Source organism: Populus euphratica, unplaced genomic scaffold (assembly GCF_000495115.2).
Source record: "Populus euphratica unplaced genomic scaffold, PopEup_1.0 scaffold320.1, whole genome shotgun sequence".
Classification (NCBI taxonomy): domain Eukaryota; kingdom Viridiplantae; phylum Streptophyta; class Magnoliopsida; order Malpighiales; family Salicaceae; genus Populus; species Populus euphratica.
Window position 1 is genome coordinate 201,473 of NW_011500208.1, and position 14,515 is coordinate 215,987.

The following is a 14,515-nucleotide window of genomic DNA, read 5'->3' on the forward strand; positions in this document are numbered from 1 at the left end:
AAAGAACATGTAATACCTTGAGAGTAACATTAGCACCAAACCATACATCACCAGCAACCTTAAGACTATCAAGCTCGATAATGCTAGGGATCGACTTAAATCGGCTCAGGAAGCTGGCAACCTGTCAAGAGGAGAAAAAAAATCATGAATAATAATAATAAATGAAAAAAACTCCCAAGAATACTTGATTATCAAATACTTTTTTACCTTCTTAAATTCTGGCCCCAGTTCGATAGAAGGATTTGCAGGATTTGCTCTAGCTGGATTTCGGATGACAAAGCCATCAACTACAGTGTAAAGATCAGACTGCAAAAGAGGCAAGCAAATGAGTTATGCGAGTCTCAAACACTTCACCAAGATCCAGTGACAGTGACATAAAAGAAAAGAAAGCAACCTGAACCAGAAGCCAATCTGAAGAAGCCTTCACTTGAAGGAATCAAGATCTAGGTACATTTATACCAATTGCATGGTCAAAGAACTGGTAGGCAAGGAAAAATTGCATCAAATGTGTGATTTCAACATAAAAACCTCATGAAAAATCATGTTGAGTATCAAGTACCCTAATTGCTGCTCCAGCTGCAGTTTCTAGCTGAAGAACTTTGACTCCATCCACTTCCTGATAGCAAGATCATGATTTGCCATTCTAAAAATGTAACTCAAATCTCTGCAAACAAAGAAACAACAGATAAAAGGAAAGAAATAAGAACATACCTTTGGGTTTGGAATAATCTCCATCTTAAGCGCATCAGCTTCCACAAGCCTTTTGATTGCCTTCAAGTTCACCCACCTGTTATAGCATATATTGTTAGTAGCCTATCAAAGTATAATTGCTGCATTGATGGCAAGGTTGACTTACAAGTTGTTTGTATTAAAAATTTTGAACTTCTCAATCGACTTGAACTCATTGACCTGTTTCAAACAGAATCAGTTGGACAATAATTCAAATAAGAGAATTCTCCAAAAATAGTGTACATGAAAGCTTATTCCACTGCCATCAAGGCAATCTGCTTAGCAAATGCCAGATGGATTGAAGGAAATGAATAATCAGATTCAATTACAGAAATGCTGCCAGCCTCAATGCGGGTTAATCTCCCTCTTCTCCACTGGTGCCATTTAACTCAATACTGTACACTAGCAACTCAATGTTGTCTCTTCCCTTTATCTAAAGGCTACTGATCTACGACATGTATCTAAAAGGCAACACTAGCTATCCATTATAGATATACAAAATGAAAACTGGAAGGAACACATTATCTGAAAAAAGGATCAGAACATGTCTTACGTGCCGATCAGGGACCTGTGCAATTTCCAGGAGCTGCATCACATAATCAAGGAAAAAGTATTAGTCAACACCAAAAGCAATATTTTTCTTCCTTTTTTCTCGATAACTTTGATTCAAGAGGGAAGGGGGAGGAAAGGGGAGACTTCAGGGCTGCTGGAGGGAGCAAAGTGAATGGGAGCATTCCCAAAGAAAGAGGAAAAAGCAAACATAGCATGAGCAAAAAGAATTAACCTCAAAACTGAAAATTGGAGTGAAAAAGAAAGATCCAGATAAAAATGTCAAATATGAGAAATGAAAGCACTTCCAAGTCTACAGAATCAAGTCGTTTGCAAGTTCAAGCAAGTATGCTTTAGAATAATTTATGCAAAGCTATATTGGGAATTTTATCCAATTCTGTTGGACTGTTGAACTCAAGGTGGGAGTTGCTAACACCAGGTAAGAGGTATATACCTGAACCTTCCCTTCGTAAGAGATGAGAGTACCACCCTTCACATCAGCCAGGGTTTTGGGTGTCACCTGCAGATGCACAAAGTATAAAAGCAAATTTTGAATCAATAAACTAGATTAAAACTGGCTGCATTCGTCTTTTTGTACCTCCATGCAGTATTCATTCTTGTTTCTGATCAGATGGTTTAAGATTTCTGCAGCACTAAGTCAAGGATATAACAGGCTGCAAGACTTCTATTCCAAGAATTTTCATCATTAAAACCAGAACAGAGTATGACAAAAATAAAATCCTGAAGTTCAAAGTTTACAATGAGAACCAAAATCAGGATACTCAAATCAACAACAGCACCGAGGTTATCTGAGTTGGCAACAAATACATACTCTTTACCCTACAAGGCGATAAGGAAATACGAAGGACATAAGAACTAAAGTACCAGAGGAGCACAAATTACTTCTTAATATCACAAGGATAAAGCAAAAGCCACATCATAGCATCAACCTGTGACAATAAAGCATCAAGCTTGCCACTGTTCTTTAGAGATGGGAACACATCACCATGTCCAGGAGGATACCTTCATGAGTAAATAGAAGTTTTCAGAACAGCAAGCATGAAGATAATACATTAATAAGATTTTTTGATAAATTAAACTTTACACTCAAACATATTCCTTGCATTGTACAATTCCTAACGTTTTTCAGGTGTTATTTTACTTTCATTTCCGAATTTTAAGAAACAATGGATCCCACTAAAATTTTTCTTTCTTTAGGAGGGACAAACCTTGATCAGATACCATCAGCTTCCAAAATTTCAAGGGAGTTACAGGTAACAACAAAGATATGCCAAAGTTAGATTAGATACATTATCTTCCAATTATGACACGCTTTCATCAATGGCCAGTGATCCAGACGCTCGATGCCAAGTTACACTCATCACTCAGTTTTCAATAAACAGTTAATTGAATTATAGGCATGTCTTTGTCACATATCATAAGGAAAGGAAGTAATTTGAGAGAGCATAAGTATGCAAGTATAGGAGTTACTTTCTGGATTTAAATCAAGTCAGAAAATCATAAATTGAGTCAGGAAAGTTTATACTACTCCTTAGAAGTTGGTATACAAATAAATAAATAAATGACCTGATAAGCATCCAAATAGTCCCTTACATAAGACTCTAGAAGTAAGAGGTGGAATAGATTGGTGGAAGTTCACAAGCTCAGAACAGCAGGTGAATCAAAGAGTTTTCAATTCAACTGTCTCAATTAGAGTTCAGAGAAGTTCAAGCTCTACCCTAGTTTTACAACATATTCAAACTCTTAAGCGTCAAGTGCCAAGTATATTATTATCACAGTGCATCTGATAGAAGATATAATTATAAAGTGCATGCAAAATGGTAAAATTGACTGAAAGATATTCATTAAACTTCATATGGTAAAATACAGAAATTAGAAACTATACCATCCATCCTTGTCAGTGTGTCCTTTTGAAGGCAATGGCACAAAATCATCAGCAACCAGACGAGGATATTGGCTCTGTGCAATTCCAAAGGGGAAAAGGCCAATTTGTTGTTTAACATTTTCAGCAAAGCAAAACACAAATATTAAAGGAAACTGATCAAACTGTAGTGTCACAAACCTGATTAAAGGTGTGAATCTCAATATTTGAGTTTGAGTACTTCTCAATGATCTAAGTTGGATGACAACAACTGGTGTTAGTATAAAATTTGAATCTAACAAGGACAAGACACAGAACAGGAGAAAAAGGTAAGGATCAGGCACCTTCTGTGTATCATCATGAGTGTTGAATGAGTTCATTAGAAGCAAGGGAACGCTGCACCCATATTTCTTGTTAAGACTCTGCATCAACTTTAACAGTTAGATCCATGCAAAAACAGAACCATATCAAATCAAAGCAGAAGAGAAGAGAAGATAAGCAACAAACACTCACCTCGATCTGGATGACAATAAGGTCAAGAAATGTCAGTCCATTACGAACTTCAATGACAGACCTGTGAAACACAACAACAAAAAATCAAGTTCAATGTCATATGCATCTCCTTAACCTCCATTCTGTTCCACAAACAAAGGGGTAATTCATTTCAACCAAAATAAAAAATAACCATAACACTGTGGTCACCAATCTGACATTTGCCTTCTCTCTTTTTTTCCCTGGCAATTTGATGTATTGATGTACAAATTAAAATGCACAAAGCATAACGAACAAAAGTTTACATACTTAGGACCAGTGCATCCCATTGTTGTCCCCAAACCTCCATTAAGCTTCAAAACAACAAGCTTGTCCAAAAGCATCTTGGTTTCCTCCGGATCTGCAACAAAAATTCAAATCACTTTAAGCAACAACCACACAAGTTTGGGCTCAAAAATGCAATAAAAATTTAGATTATTATCAATTACCCTCAGGAGTTGACTCCAAGGTATCATAAGGAACCACTACTTCATCAGTAGGTGTCTGAATCTTACTCCACTCAACTTGCTGCGCTTCCCCACTTTCACACACAAAATTCACAAAAAAAATAAAATCAAACAATCACTAAATAATTCAATAAATTCCAAATCTCAGATCTCATAACAAAAAAAATATCCAAATATATATATAAAAAACTCCATCACATTGCACTTAGAACCAATACATATATCGCAATTATAAAAAAAAAACATAATTATTTAATTTTTAAGCAACAAAATCAAAATTTTAAAAGGAAACTAGTTCAAGAATAATGAATTGCCTGAGGTAGCGAGATACGAGGTTGACGAATCCAGTTTTCTCACTCTCACTGCACAAAATCACGAAACAAAATCAAGAAATTGTCGGTAGATCTGAGATCTCTTGGCTTCATCATCTCATTTACGAAACGGAATCACTTTGATTAGTGAGATTAGCAGCAAATTAAGATTACCTAATTTGATTGAGATTAGCAACAGCGGATTTGAGCTGAGAGATCTTCTCGGTATCAGTAGCCATTGTTGATTGATTTGATCTTAAGAGGTTAGAGAGAGTAAAAGACAAATGAAGAATAAATCTGCGTGAGGAAAAGAGGATGTTTGAAAGGGTACGTTATATATACAAGTAGTGGTGGTGATGAAGGGTTTTTTTTTTTGTTTTGAGAAACCCCAAGTTAATCCCTAAACTAGTACCTATTTCTCAGGTGAGTCCCAAAATTGTTTCGTAGAATGAGAGGTTATTAGGGTAATGTTTAGTTATTATCAAGACGAGACAATAGAGAGTAAATATACCTTTACATATTTTTCATTTTTAAAGTATAGAAATTAATTAAAAACAAATTTATTTCATGGTTTTATTTTTATTTTTATCTCCTCAATCAAACAGACATGTTTTTACTTATTATATATTATTTCTTTCTCTATTTTTTCTTCTAAAATACTAATCAAATACAACTTGATCACTCTTATTTTAATTAATTTGTTTCATTGTTCAAATAAAAGTGAAATTTGCATATATTTATTATAATAGACATTTTTTTTTAATGAAAGAGCATTGTATCTAAAATTAAAAAAGAATAATTTATTCTGAACTTGATAAAGATATGACTTATTGTAAATAAATAATTATTTTACCTGATGATTAATAAATATAATATAAATATTATTCAACATGACTTATCATAAATAAATAATTATTTTACCTAATGATTAATAAATATAATATAAATATTATTAAACTTTACTCAAAATTTGCCTAAACTAACCTAAAATATATATTTATATTATATACAATATGATATATACATATTTCAATTTTTACATAAAACACACACACATTAATTATTTTAACATTTATTTTTTAAAATATAATATGATATATACATATTTCAATTTTTACATAAAACACACACACATTAATTATTTTATTTTTATTAAATAATAAATAGGAGCAACAATATTTTTTTTTGAAAAACACTCTGTATTACAATACCCAACACTCACCTAAGTTTCTGCAAATTTTAGTTGTTTAGAGTTTTTTTTTTTTGAAAAACACTATGTATTACAATACCCAACACTCACCTAAAAAAAATTATTTGATATTTTTCACAATCAATTCCTTTCATGTATATATTAATTTTTATATCCAAGTTTCTGCAAATTTTAGTTGTTTAGAGTTATATATTATGCATATTGAATTGAAAATATCTATAGATATTCGACAAAACAACCTGATTGAGAAATGTGTGAGATGCTTGAAACCCAACTGATAAGAATTTTTGTTTTGTTTAGGGACTTAATTGAGAATTGTTACAAGAGGTATGGACTGAATTGATGGCTCTGTTCTTTTTAGCTCTTCCTCTCCACGCATCAAAACTAAGTTCTTTTAGCGGTTCAACGGTTTTTTTTTAAAGAATTTTAATATATTTTTAAATAAAAACTATTTTTAAAAATAATTTTTATGCTCTGTTGTCCGGACCAAACTTTCTTTTTTAACAAAAAAAAAAAAGATGGTGCTTTTCGGACACAGGAATATGTTAAAAGCATGTGCTACGAAGTTGCCTGCAAAATTATTTTAAAGTAAAAACATTAACGAAACTCTACTTAAAATATACTTTTCATATCATTTTATTGTATTAAATCACTAAATCGAACCATATTTTTCTTATTTATTTTGACATGTATCTACAATCGTGATAAGGTGTGGTGCAAAAGAAAACGTGTGTGCCTAGAAAACAGAGATTTTGTTGATTTTTTTTTTAATATAACAAGACTTAAAAGAGAGTAAATAATGATGAGAGTAAAAGACAATAAAATTTTGTCTCTGGAATCGGAATAAAATAAAAATGTGATAGGCAAAAAAAGGGGTGGTGCTGTGTGGAGGTGATGGAATTCGCTACGCCACAAACAGTGTTTTTGGACGGGCAGGAAGGCCAAAAGGGCCAAAAATAGGCGTCAAAGGGTAAGAGGATGAAGGAGAATATGCAGGAGAATATATCGTTCGGCCTTTTAGTTAAGCCAAAGAGATAGACTTGAAAAGGAAGTGGTGGCGCGTAAAAGAAGTGGTGGCGCCTGTTTTACGCAAAGCTGTGGACAGCTCTCACACCCCCTCGATCCATGTGTTTGTTTGGTCATGATTGGTTTCTATAAACTTTGTTTAGCTTTAGTAACTAGATCGATGGCCCCGCATCATGACGCGGCTAGTACTATTTTTTTTTCCTTTTGAATTAAATAAATAGGATACGGTTGTGATTAAAAAAATAATAAAAAATTACTATTAGTTTAAGTTTTGGTTAATTTAATTCTAAAAAATTTATGATAACAACAATAAATTTATTAAAATAATATTATCTAATTTAGAGTTGCAATAACATGCTAAACTCATAACCTAAAAATATGATATAGTGATAAACCTATAAAATTATGATATTAATAAAAATTATTTATTTAAAATTTTTTAATTAACACAATCTAATTTTTTAAAGATTTAAGATGTAATAACTTAAAAATACCAATTATATATCCAATTATAATAATTTATTTTTTTCTTTTTATATATAAATTATTTTATCAAAATTTTAACAAATTGTTTTTATATATCTTTAGTATCGAGTTATCAATTCAACAATTTAACCACATGTAATCATAATATTTATCCCATCATCCTAAATATTCATGTCTTAACCATAACATCAACTTGTATTTCCTTTAACAAACATTCAATAGAATTATCATTTTAACATTTCATAATTATGGCATATACAAACATTTAAAATTAAAATAATTAGAAATACACAAAAGAACATATATATATATATATATTAGATGTAATTAACTCTACACATTATTAAAAATTACATATATTCATGCACACATATTTAATTCACCACATCCTTTAACAGGAAGGTTTGTTTTTATTTTATTAACATCTTTGCAGAATATTTATAATAATACCAACCTTTACAAGTATACCAAAATTGTTTATAGGCTAACTCAAATATCTATCTTATCTAAAATTAATTTGTATTTTTTAATTATTTATTAACAAAAAATATAGATTCTTAATCAGTCTATTCAATAGGAAATCGTTTCCATTAATCCAATAAATGATTTGATCATTTGCTAAATAATTCACGTATTAATCTCATTAACTAAGAATTAGTCTCCCAATCTCCCTTTCAGCATGGCACTATTTTCATTAACCTGAAAAATAGTTTCTTTATTCACCTAATAACTCGGACATTAATCTCGTTTGTTAGGAATTTATCTCTCAATCCATTCATTCAATAAGACACTATTTTTATCAACACAAGAAATAGTGTTTCCATTCGCCTAATAACCTGGGTGTTGATCCCATTAATTAGTGATTTGTTTATCAATTTTTTCATTCATTAAGGCATTATTTTTCATTAACCTAGGAAATAGTTTGTCTATTCACCCAATAATCCGGACACTAATTCTATTAACCAGGGTTTAGTCTATCTGTTTTTCTACCTTTTTTCTTTTACAATTCAAACTAAGATATAAAATAAAGAAAATTTCATCTAAAATTAATATAATTAATAGTTTGTCTTAAAATATCAAATACCTACTTAATATCTATATACACGAATTCGTCCTCTGCTATTAATTAAATCTCACAATCTCTTCTATACCAATTAAATCATTACATTAATTGTCAATCATTTATTATTTCAGTCAACTACATTCTTCATATAAAATTCTAATTTTACTTTATTCTTGTCGAGAATTCCCTTTCTAGTTATATAAAAGGTCCATTTCTTTTTAATCAACACATTTTATATAAATCTCTTATTATTTAATCTAACCAAATCCATTTTATTTTTATTTTTTCTAGCCTACACGTGACTCTATCAAAATCATTTAAACATATTTTTCTATAATAAATAGTTAAAGGAAATTTGTAATCCTTCCCATTTCAATACATCTTTGGCCGAACATGGGAAAGAAAAAAATAGGATCTATTTTCTCTTTTCTTATTTTTACTTTTATCCAATAACATTCATCTAATCATAATCCCCTACAATCCTAATTAATTTCATCAAAATCCTCAATTTACTAATTTCTTTACCAATTTCTTTTTATTGGCCGAAATTCAACACAATTAGGGAGGGGTTCTCATCCTTTATATTTTTTAAATTAAATCCTTACCCAACCCTAATTCACGCATACAGACATAAATCAACCACAATTACATCCATTCATCATACAATTAATTCAATTTTATCCTCTCATACGTCTAATAATTTCAATTCATTGACAAAATCATAAATTCAATGAAATTAATCTATGTGGAGGTATTTCTTAACTTAATGGGATGCTTTTAAAAGTGCTGGATTGAAAAAAAAAAAAAAAACCTGAAGCCTTCATCGATCCCTTCTTTTCCCTCTTTTCTTCCAAAACCCTAACCCTTACTTTATCCCAAAAACCACCCAAAACACTCAATTTCTCCCTTTTGATTCCTTATCTAACTTTTACACGCACTAATTCTTTTAATTTTGAGTGGATTTGACAAGAATTTTGAAAGAGAAAATCAAAATTTCCTCCCCCTCTCTTCGCTGGATATGCCATCAGCCATGAGAAGAAAATTGGGCGTTTATCTTCACATTTTGCACATTGACCCATTGTTTTTATTTTGTTTCCTATTTTGCACCCAAGCTTTCCTTCTCAATTAATTCATGCTTTACCACCTTTTCCTTTGTTCAATTTGACCCCTCTCATTATTTTGTTTTAAGTTCTTTTATTTATTCTACTCACTTTTATTTTCAGGTTGCATAATAATTTAATTTCCACTCGAAATACAATTTTAGCTGGGTTATCACGGGAGAACTCACACAAAACCACCTTTTTCATGTTAAATAATATTTTATTTGTGCTAAAGTAATAAACTGCCCCCTTTTAAACTCAATATTTACTAAAAAAATGATAAGACAAAACAAACCCATTGACCCAAGGCACGACAATTATGATTCAAGGGTGTTGTGGTAATTTTACTATACATTTAAAATGAAAATTTTGCCTTCATTGTCATATCAATAATTTCATTGTGCAAATAGTGATTAAAAAAACTATTATACCCTCATTCACAAGGCCAATTATGCCATGTTTACTAGGACAAAATAATCATTTTATTATTTCAATCCACAATGACACTGAATCTATGCGCACAATGATAATTTCACAGTAAAACTAGAGCCCCATCAGTTTATCTTAATGTCTTGTAAGTTATTGTCTAAGGGTTCTATTTCACAACGTGAGTTAAAACTATATTATGTGTTAATCACTAATTTTACTTTTAATTCATCTTTTCAAATCATAATCTCAAAATTTACCATGACATCGAACACACACTGTAAATATGCAAATAGCTTTTGATACTGTAGTTTGAAAACAATGGGCTCAATAAAAACTATAAATTATAATATTTTATTAATCAAGATTTCAAAAGAGAATTTTTAGTATGATATATATATAGACAACTGTGGTGTATGTTGATTAAAGCAAAACATAAATCACCGTGCATCACAAAACAAATTGAGCCTAATTAATCTAGACAACGAATGGTTTCTTTTGTGATGTTTGATACACAAGAATTAAGGCTCAAACCCATTTTCAGAAGGTTATGTAGCATTTTTTTTTCTAGCCATTTGATTTATGGATTTCTCAACAATAAGACAACAACCCTCTGTGTGTCACATAAATACGAAACCGTTTTCTTCTTCCCCGCTTTGCATAGAGGATTGAAGGGGAAGATGGCTTCTCCATACCTACTTTTCAATAAGAATGTGGACTCTACACATAGAATTAATATAAAAATTATTATATTAATTCCTTTACATTCATGGATTATATTCAAAATACTAAAAAAAAATTAACATCTATGATTTGAAATATTTAAAAAATGAAATATTCAAAGTATTTTATTTTTAACAGTTAAATAATATTATAAAAGTATAAATTTAAAAAAAAATTTGTGGAAGGTGTCAAGCAATGTAAAAAACAATGCATTATTGTATTTGTTGTTAATTGAATGAACTATAAGATTGAAATCCATGATCCATGAATTATGTAAATAGATAATAATAAAGAAAAAAATACTTCTCCATGATTTTTAATATATGCATACAATTAAAAGTTTTTTTTGTACTAGTTTAAGAAAAAAAAAACCAAGTTGCTTTAAAAGGAAAAGTTCTTTTGGATTGATAACAAAAAAAGGAGTTATGTAGGAAAGATGGATTGAATATCTTATATAGGAAACAAGAGATTGAATACTGAATCAAAAAAGGAAAAATAATATAGGAAACATAGAATGATAAGAAAAATTAAAAAAAGAGTTATATATGATACACATATTAGGCAATGCGAAAAAAAAGGTAAATAGAAAATAGATATTCAAGCAATTATATCAAAAATATATATAAAAGAATTACATGTATTAAATAATTATATAATGAATATTTAAATAATTTAAAGGTATTATAGTTTTCAAAAATACTTAAGGGTATTAAATTTAAAGAAAAGTTTTTATAGAGTTTGTATAGTTATGGGGTATTGATTTATTTGTTTGTTTAATAAGAAATTACATTAAAAATATATAAAAAAATCACATGTATTAAATAATTATGTAATGGATATTTAAATAATTTAAAGGTATTATAATTTTTCAAAAATATTTAAGGGTATTAAATTTAGTGATAGAGTTTGTACATCTATGGATTATTGATTTATTTGTTTGTTTAATGGGCTAAAAATGGATCCCTTGGAACAAATATTTTTTCAATCCTTTTTCTCTCCTTCCTCGATATTCGCGTCTCACATCTGAAATTTTAAGGTATTCCCCTTCGTTGGATATATTTACTTATTAATTCTTATTTTTTGGATTTGTTAATTTTTATTATAGTTTTTTTTGCAAAAAACTTTTTGGATTGTATCTTTCAATTCAGATTTTTTATTTTTTTTAATTTTTAATCCTGATTTTTTTTGTTTTTTTTTCTTGTTTTGTAAACTTTCAATTGTTTTCAATTTTATTCTTCAATCAAGATTTTTAATTTCCTAATTTTTTTAGATTTAATCCTTATTTTTTAAAAAAGTTTATTTTTATTTTCAATTTAATCTTTTAGTCCAAAATTATCCACCCTCTCATTTCTTTTCTCTCAAAATTTACCCCTATTCTTTTAATTTTTCTTTTGAATTTTTTTGTGATTTTTTTTCAATTTCAACCTTTAACAATTATTTTTTTTTTGTTTTTTGATCTCATTTTTTTTGTTTTTTTTTTTTTAAATAGACCTCATGCTTTCTTTTTATTCTCATAACTTGACTTATAATTTTGACGAGTTAACCTAGATGGTTCTCACTTTTTTCCCTCCTTTTAATAATTATTTTTTTGTTTTGGATCATTTTGTGTTATTGATTTTTTTATTTAATTTTATCTTTCAATATTTAATTTATTGAGAATTGATCTTTATGATTTTTTTCATATTCAGTGCTTCCGATCAAATGACTTAGGGCACAAGTTTTATAAGCTAATATGGTTGGTACTTTTTTTTCTTTTTTCTTTTTTTTTTGTCTCATATCATAATATGACATTGGTTTCTTAAAAAAATTAGGGTTCACAATCTTCTTCATTTTCCTTTCATTGTAGAGTTTTCTCAATTTTAAGACTTGACCTATAGGCTCAAGCTTTTTTTTTTTGCTTATAATTTCTATTTTTTCTAATCCTTTTATCTCTTGATTCAACATTCAACATTTTTTTTTGAAGAAAAAAATAGGTTTCGTTATTTTTTTATTTTACTTTTTATCGGGTTATCTTGATCTTATAACTTGACCTATAAATTATATGAGTTGGCTCGAGCAGCCTCATGGTTTTTTTTAAAAAACTTATAATAACTATTTTTCCTCTTATGTACATATGATTTTTTTTAATTTAATTCTTTAATATCTGGTTAGTTAAAAATTGCACTTTAAAGTTTTTTCAAGTTTATTGTTTATGGTAACTTGAGTCACAAACTTAATGAGTTAATAGAGTTGGTATCATATTTTATGCTTATTTTATTTTTTATTTTTATTGTTTAACAAATGTGTTTTTATTGGCTGGACATCAATTTTTCTCTTTCAAGATTTTTTATCCAACCCACATTTAGAGTACAAGTTGTATAACTAGTTCTACTACAAAGAATGTCACATTTCCCTTCATTTGGCAAGGGTGGAACTATGACGTGTTTAGGGAGGCATGATAACTATAAAGTTTTAAAATATTTTAATTATGGTCTTTAAATTTTTTAAATTTTCACAATAGTTATCCATTTGGCTCCTCCAAAAGTAATATTTGCTTTCCAATCTTAAAGTTATTATGATGGCTCCCCATTTAAAATTTTCTAGGCCTTTAGAGGAGATGACATAATAAATGAAGTTATAGCCTTGTTTTTTTGGAAGATATTTTTGAAAGGTTGAAAAAAAATATATTTCATCTTTATTAACTTTGTTTTTAACTTATTAATTTTATAGTAAACCAACAAAATTGTCCAAAATATATCATCATCATCATCTTGAAAATACATATAGATAACAAGAGAGGCATGATAAGAGTTATGATTTCTTTCTAATACTGTCTCTTTAAACATTTTAAATCTTCAAAATTATCAAGTCCTATCTTTTTACTATTGCTTCATAAGAAATTTTATCATGTCTAGAAAATAACTAGTAATATTCTATTAGTTACTTTCTAGACCATTTTTTTTAAAAATAGATATAAGTAGGAGAAAGAAATCATAAATGAAGATATTCTTATCACTTTTGTTAGATGATGAATTTTATTCTCTTTCATCTTCCTCTCTCTCTCTAAATGAGATTTAAAAGGTAACTAATAACTTAGAAAGTAACTAGTAAGATTATGCTAGTTACTCCCTAAACGGTTAATGTATAAGCCCTATAGTTAATCAATTAATTACATGTGATATTAAATTTATTTATGTAAATATATTTAACTTATAAATAAGGACTTATTTATATTTAATATTTATCAAATATTTTATTAATGAATATAATATTTGATTAATAAATCTAGAGTAAAGATAAAGTTCTTAGAAAAAAATGTTTTACAAAGGAAATTATAAGGTTGTTATAATTATGAAATTCCTATTACATCAAAGCATTATTCATAAATGCTCCTAATCAATGCTCTATTATGATTAGATATTAATTAGAGTTGTCGAGATTAATATATATTATATTTTTTTTAATAAAAAGAAGTTGTTGTTTTCATGAGTTGAGGTATGAGAGATACCTAGAGCTAATATGTAGGTGCTTGTCGGATGATATGTACATTGATAACTTGCATAAGAATTTCATATGGAAAGATCAAATGTGTCTGCGGAAAAACCTAAATAATAATTGTGTAAGTGATCCTTATACTTGAGATTACTAAGTTATCTTATATAGAGAGTGTTATGTTTTGATCCTGCTACACATTATCCTAATCAAAGGTAACAAATAGGTAGATATTGTATATAATATAAACTGTACAAAAGTAAATATATAATCAAGAGATGGTTCATTATCCTATGTGAATTTAGAAAAATATTTCATGCAATATGTTGTAACCCAATTTTGGATTAACTAAAATTTTTTAGGAATGTTATTTTATCTTATTATTCATGACAAAAAAAAAATATAATAGATAAAAAAAAAGAAAAAAAAAGAGTTTAAAATATATTTTCTCGAGTCAACCGTCATTTTCTGTCAAAACCGAGTCCACCAGGTCAATACGGGTTAAACGATGTCGACCGGGATGAAAAATAAGTTTCAGGAC

General features: G+C 28.7%; 1 pseudogene; it reads right to left on the reverse strand.

Moving 5' to 3' along the window:
- The window catches only part of LOC105112063 (UTP--glucose-1-phosphate uridylyltransferase-like), a 22,131-nt pseudogene extending 17,345 nt beyond the window's left edge, over positions 1–4,786 (reverse strand).
- Between the last annotated feature and the right edge of the window lie 9,729 nt (positions 4,787–14,515).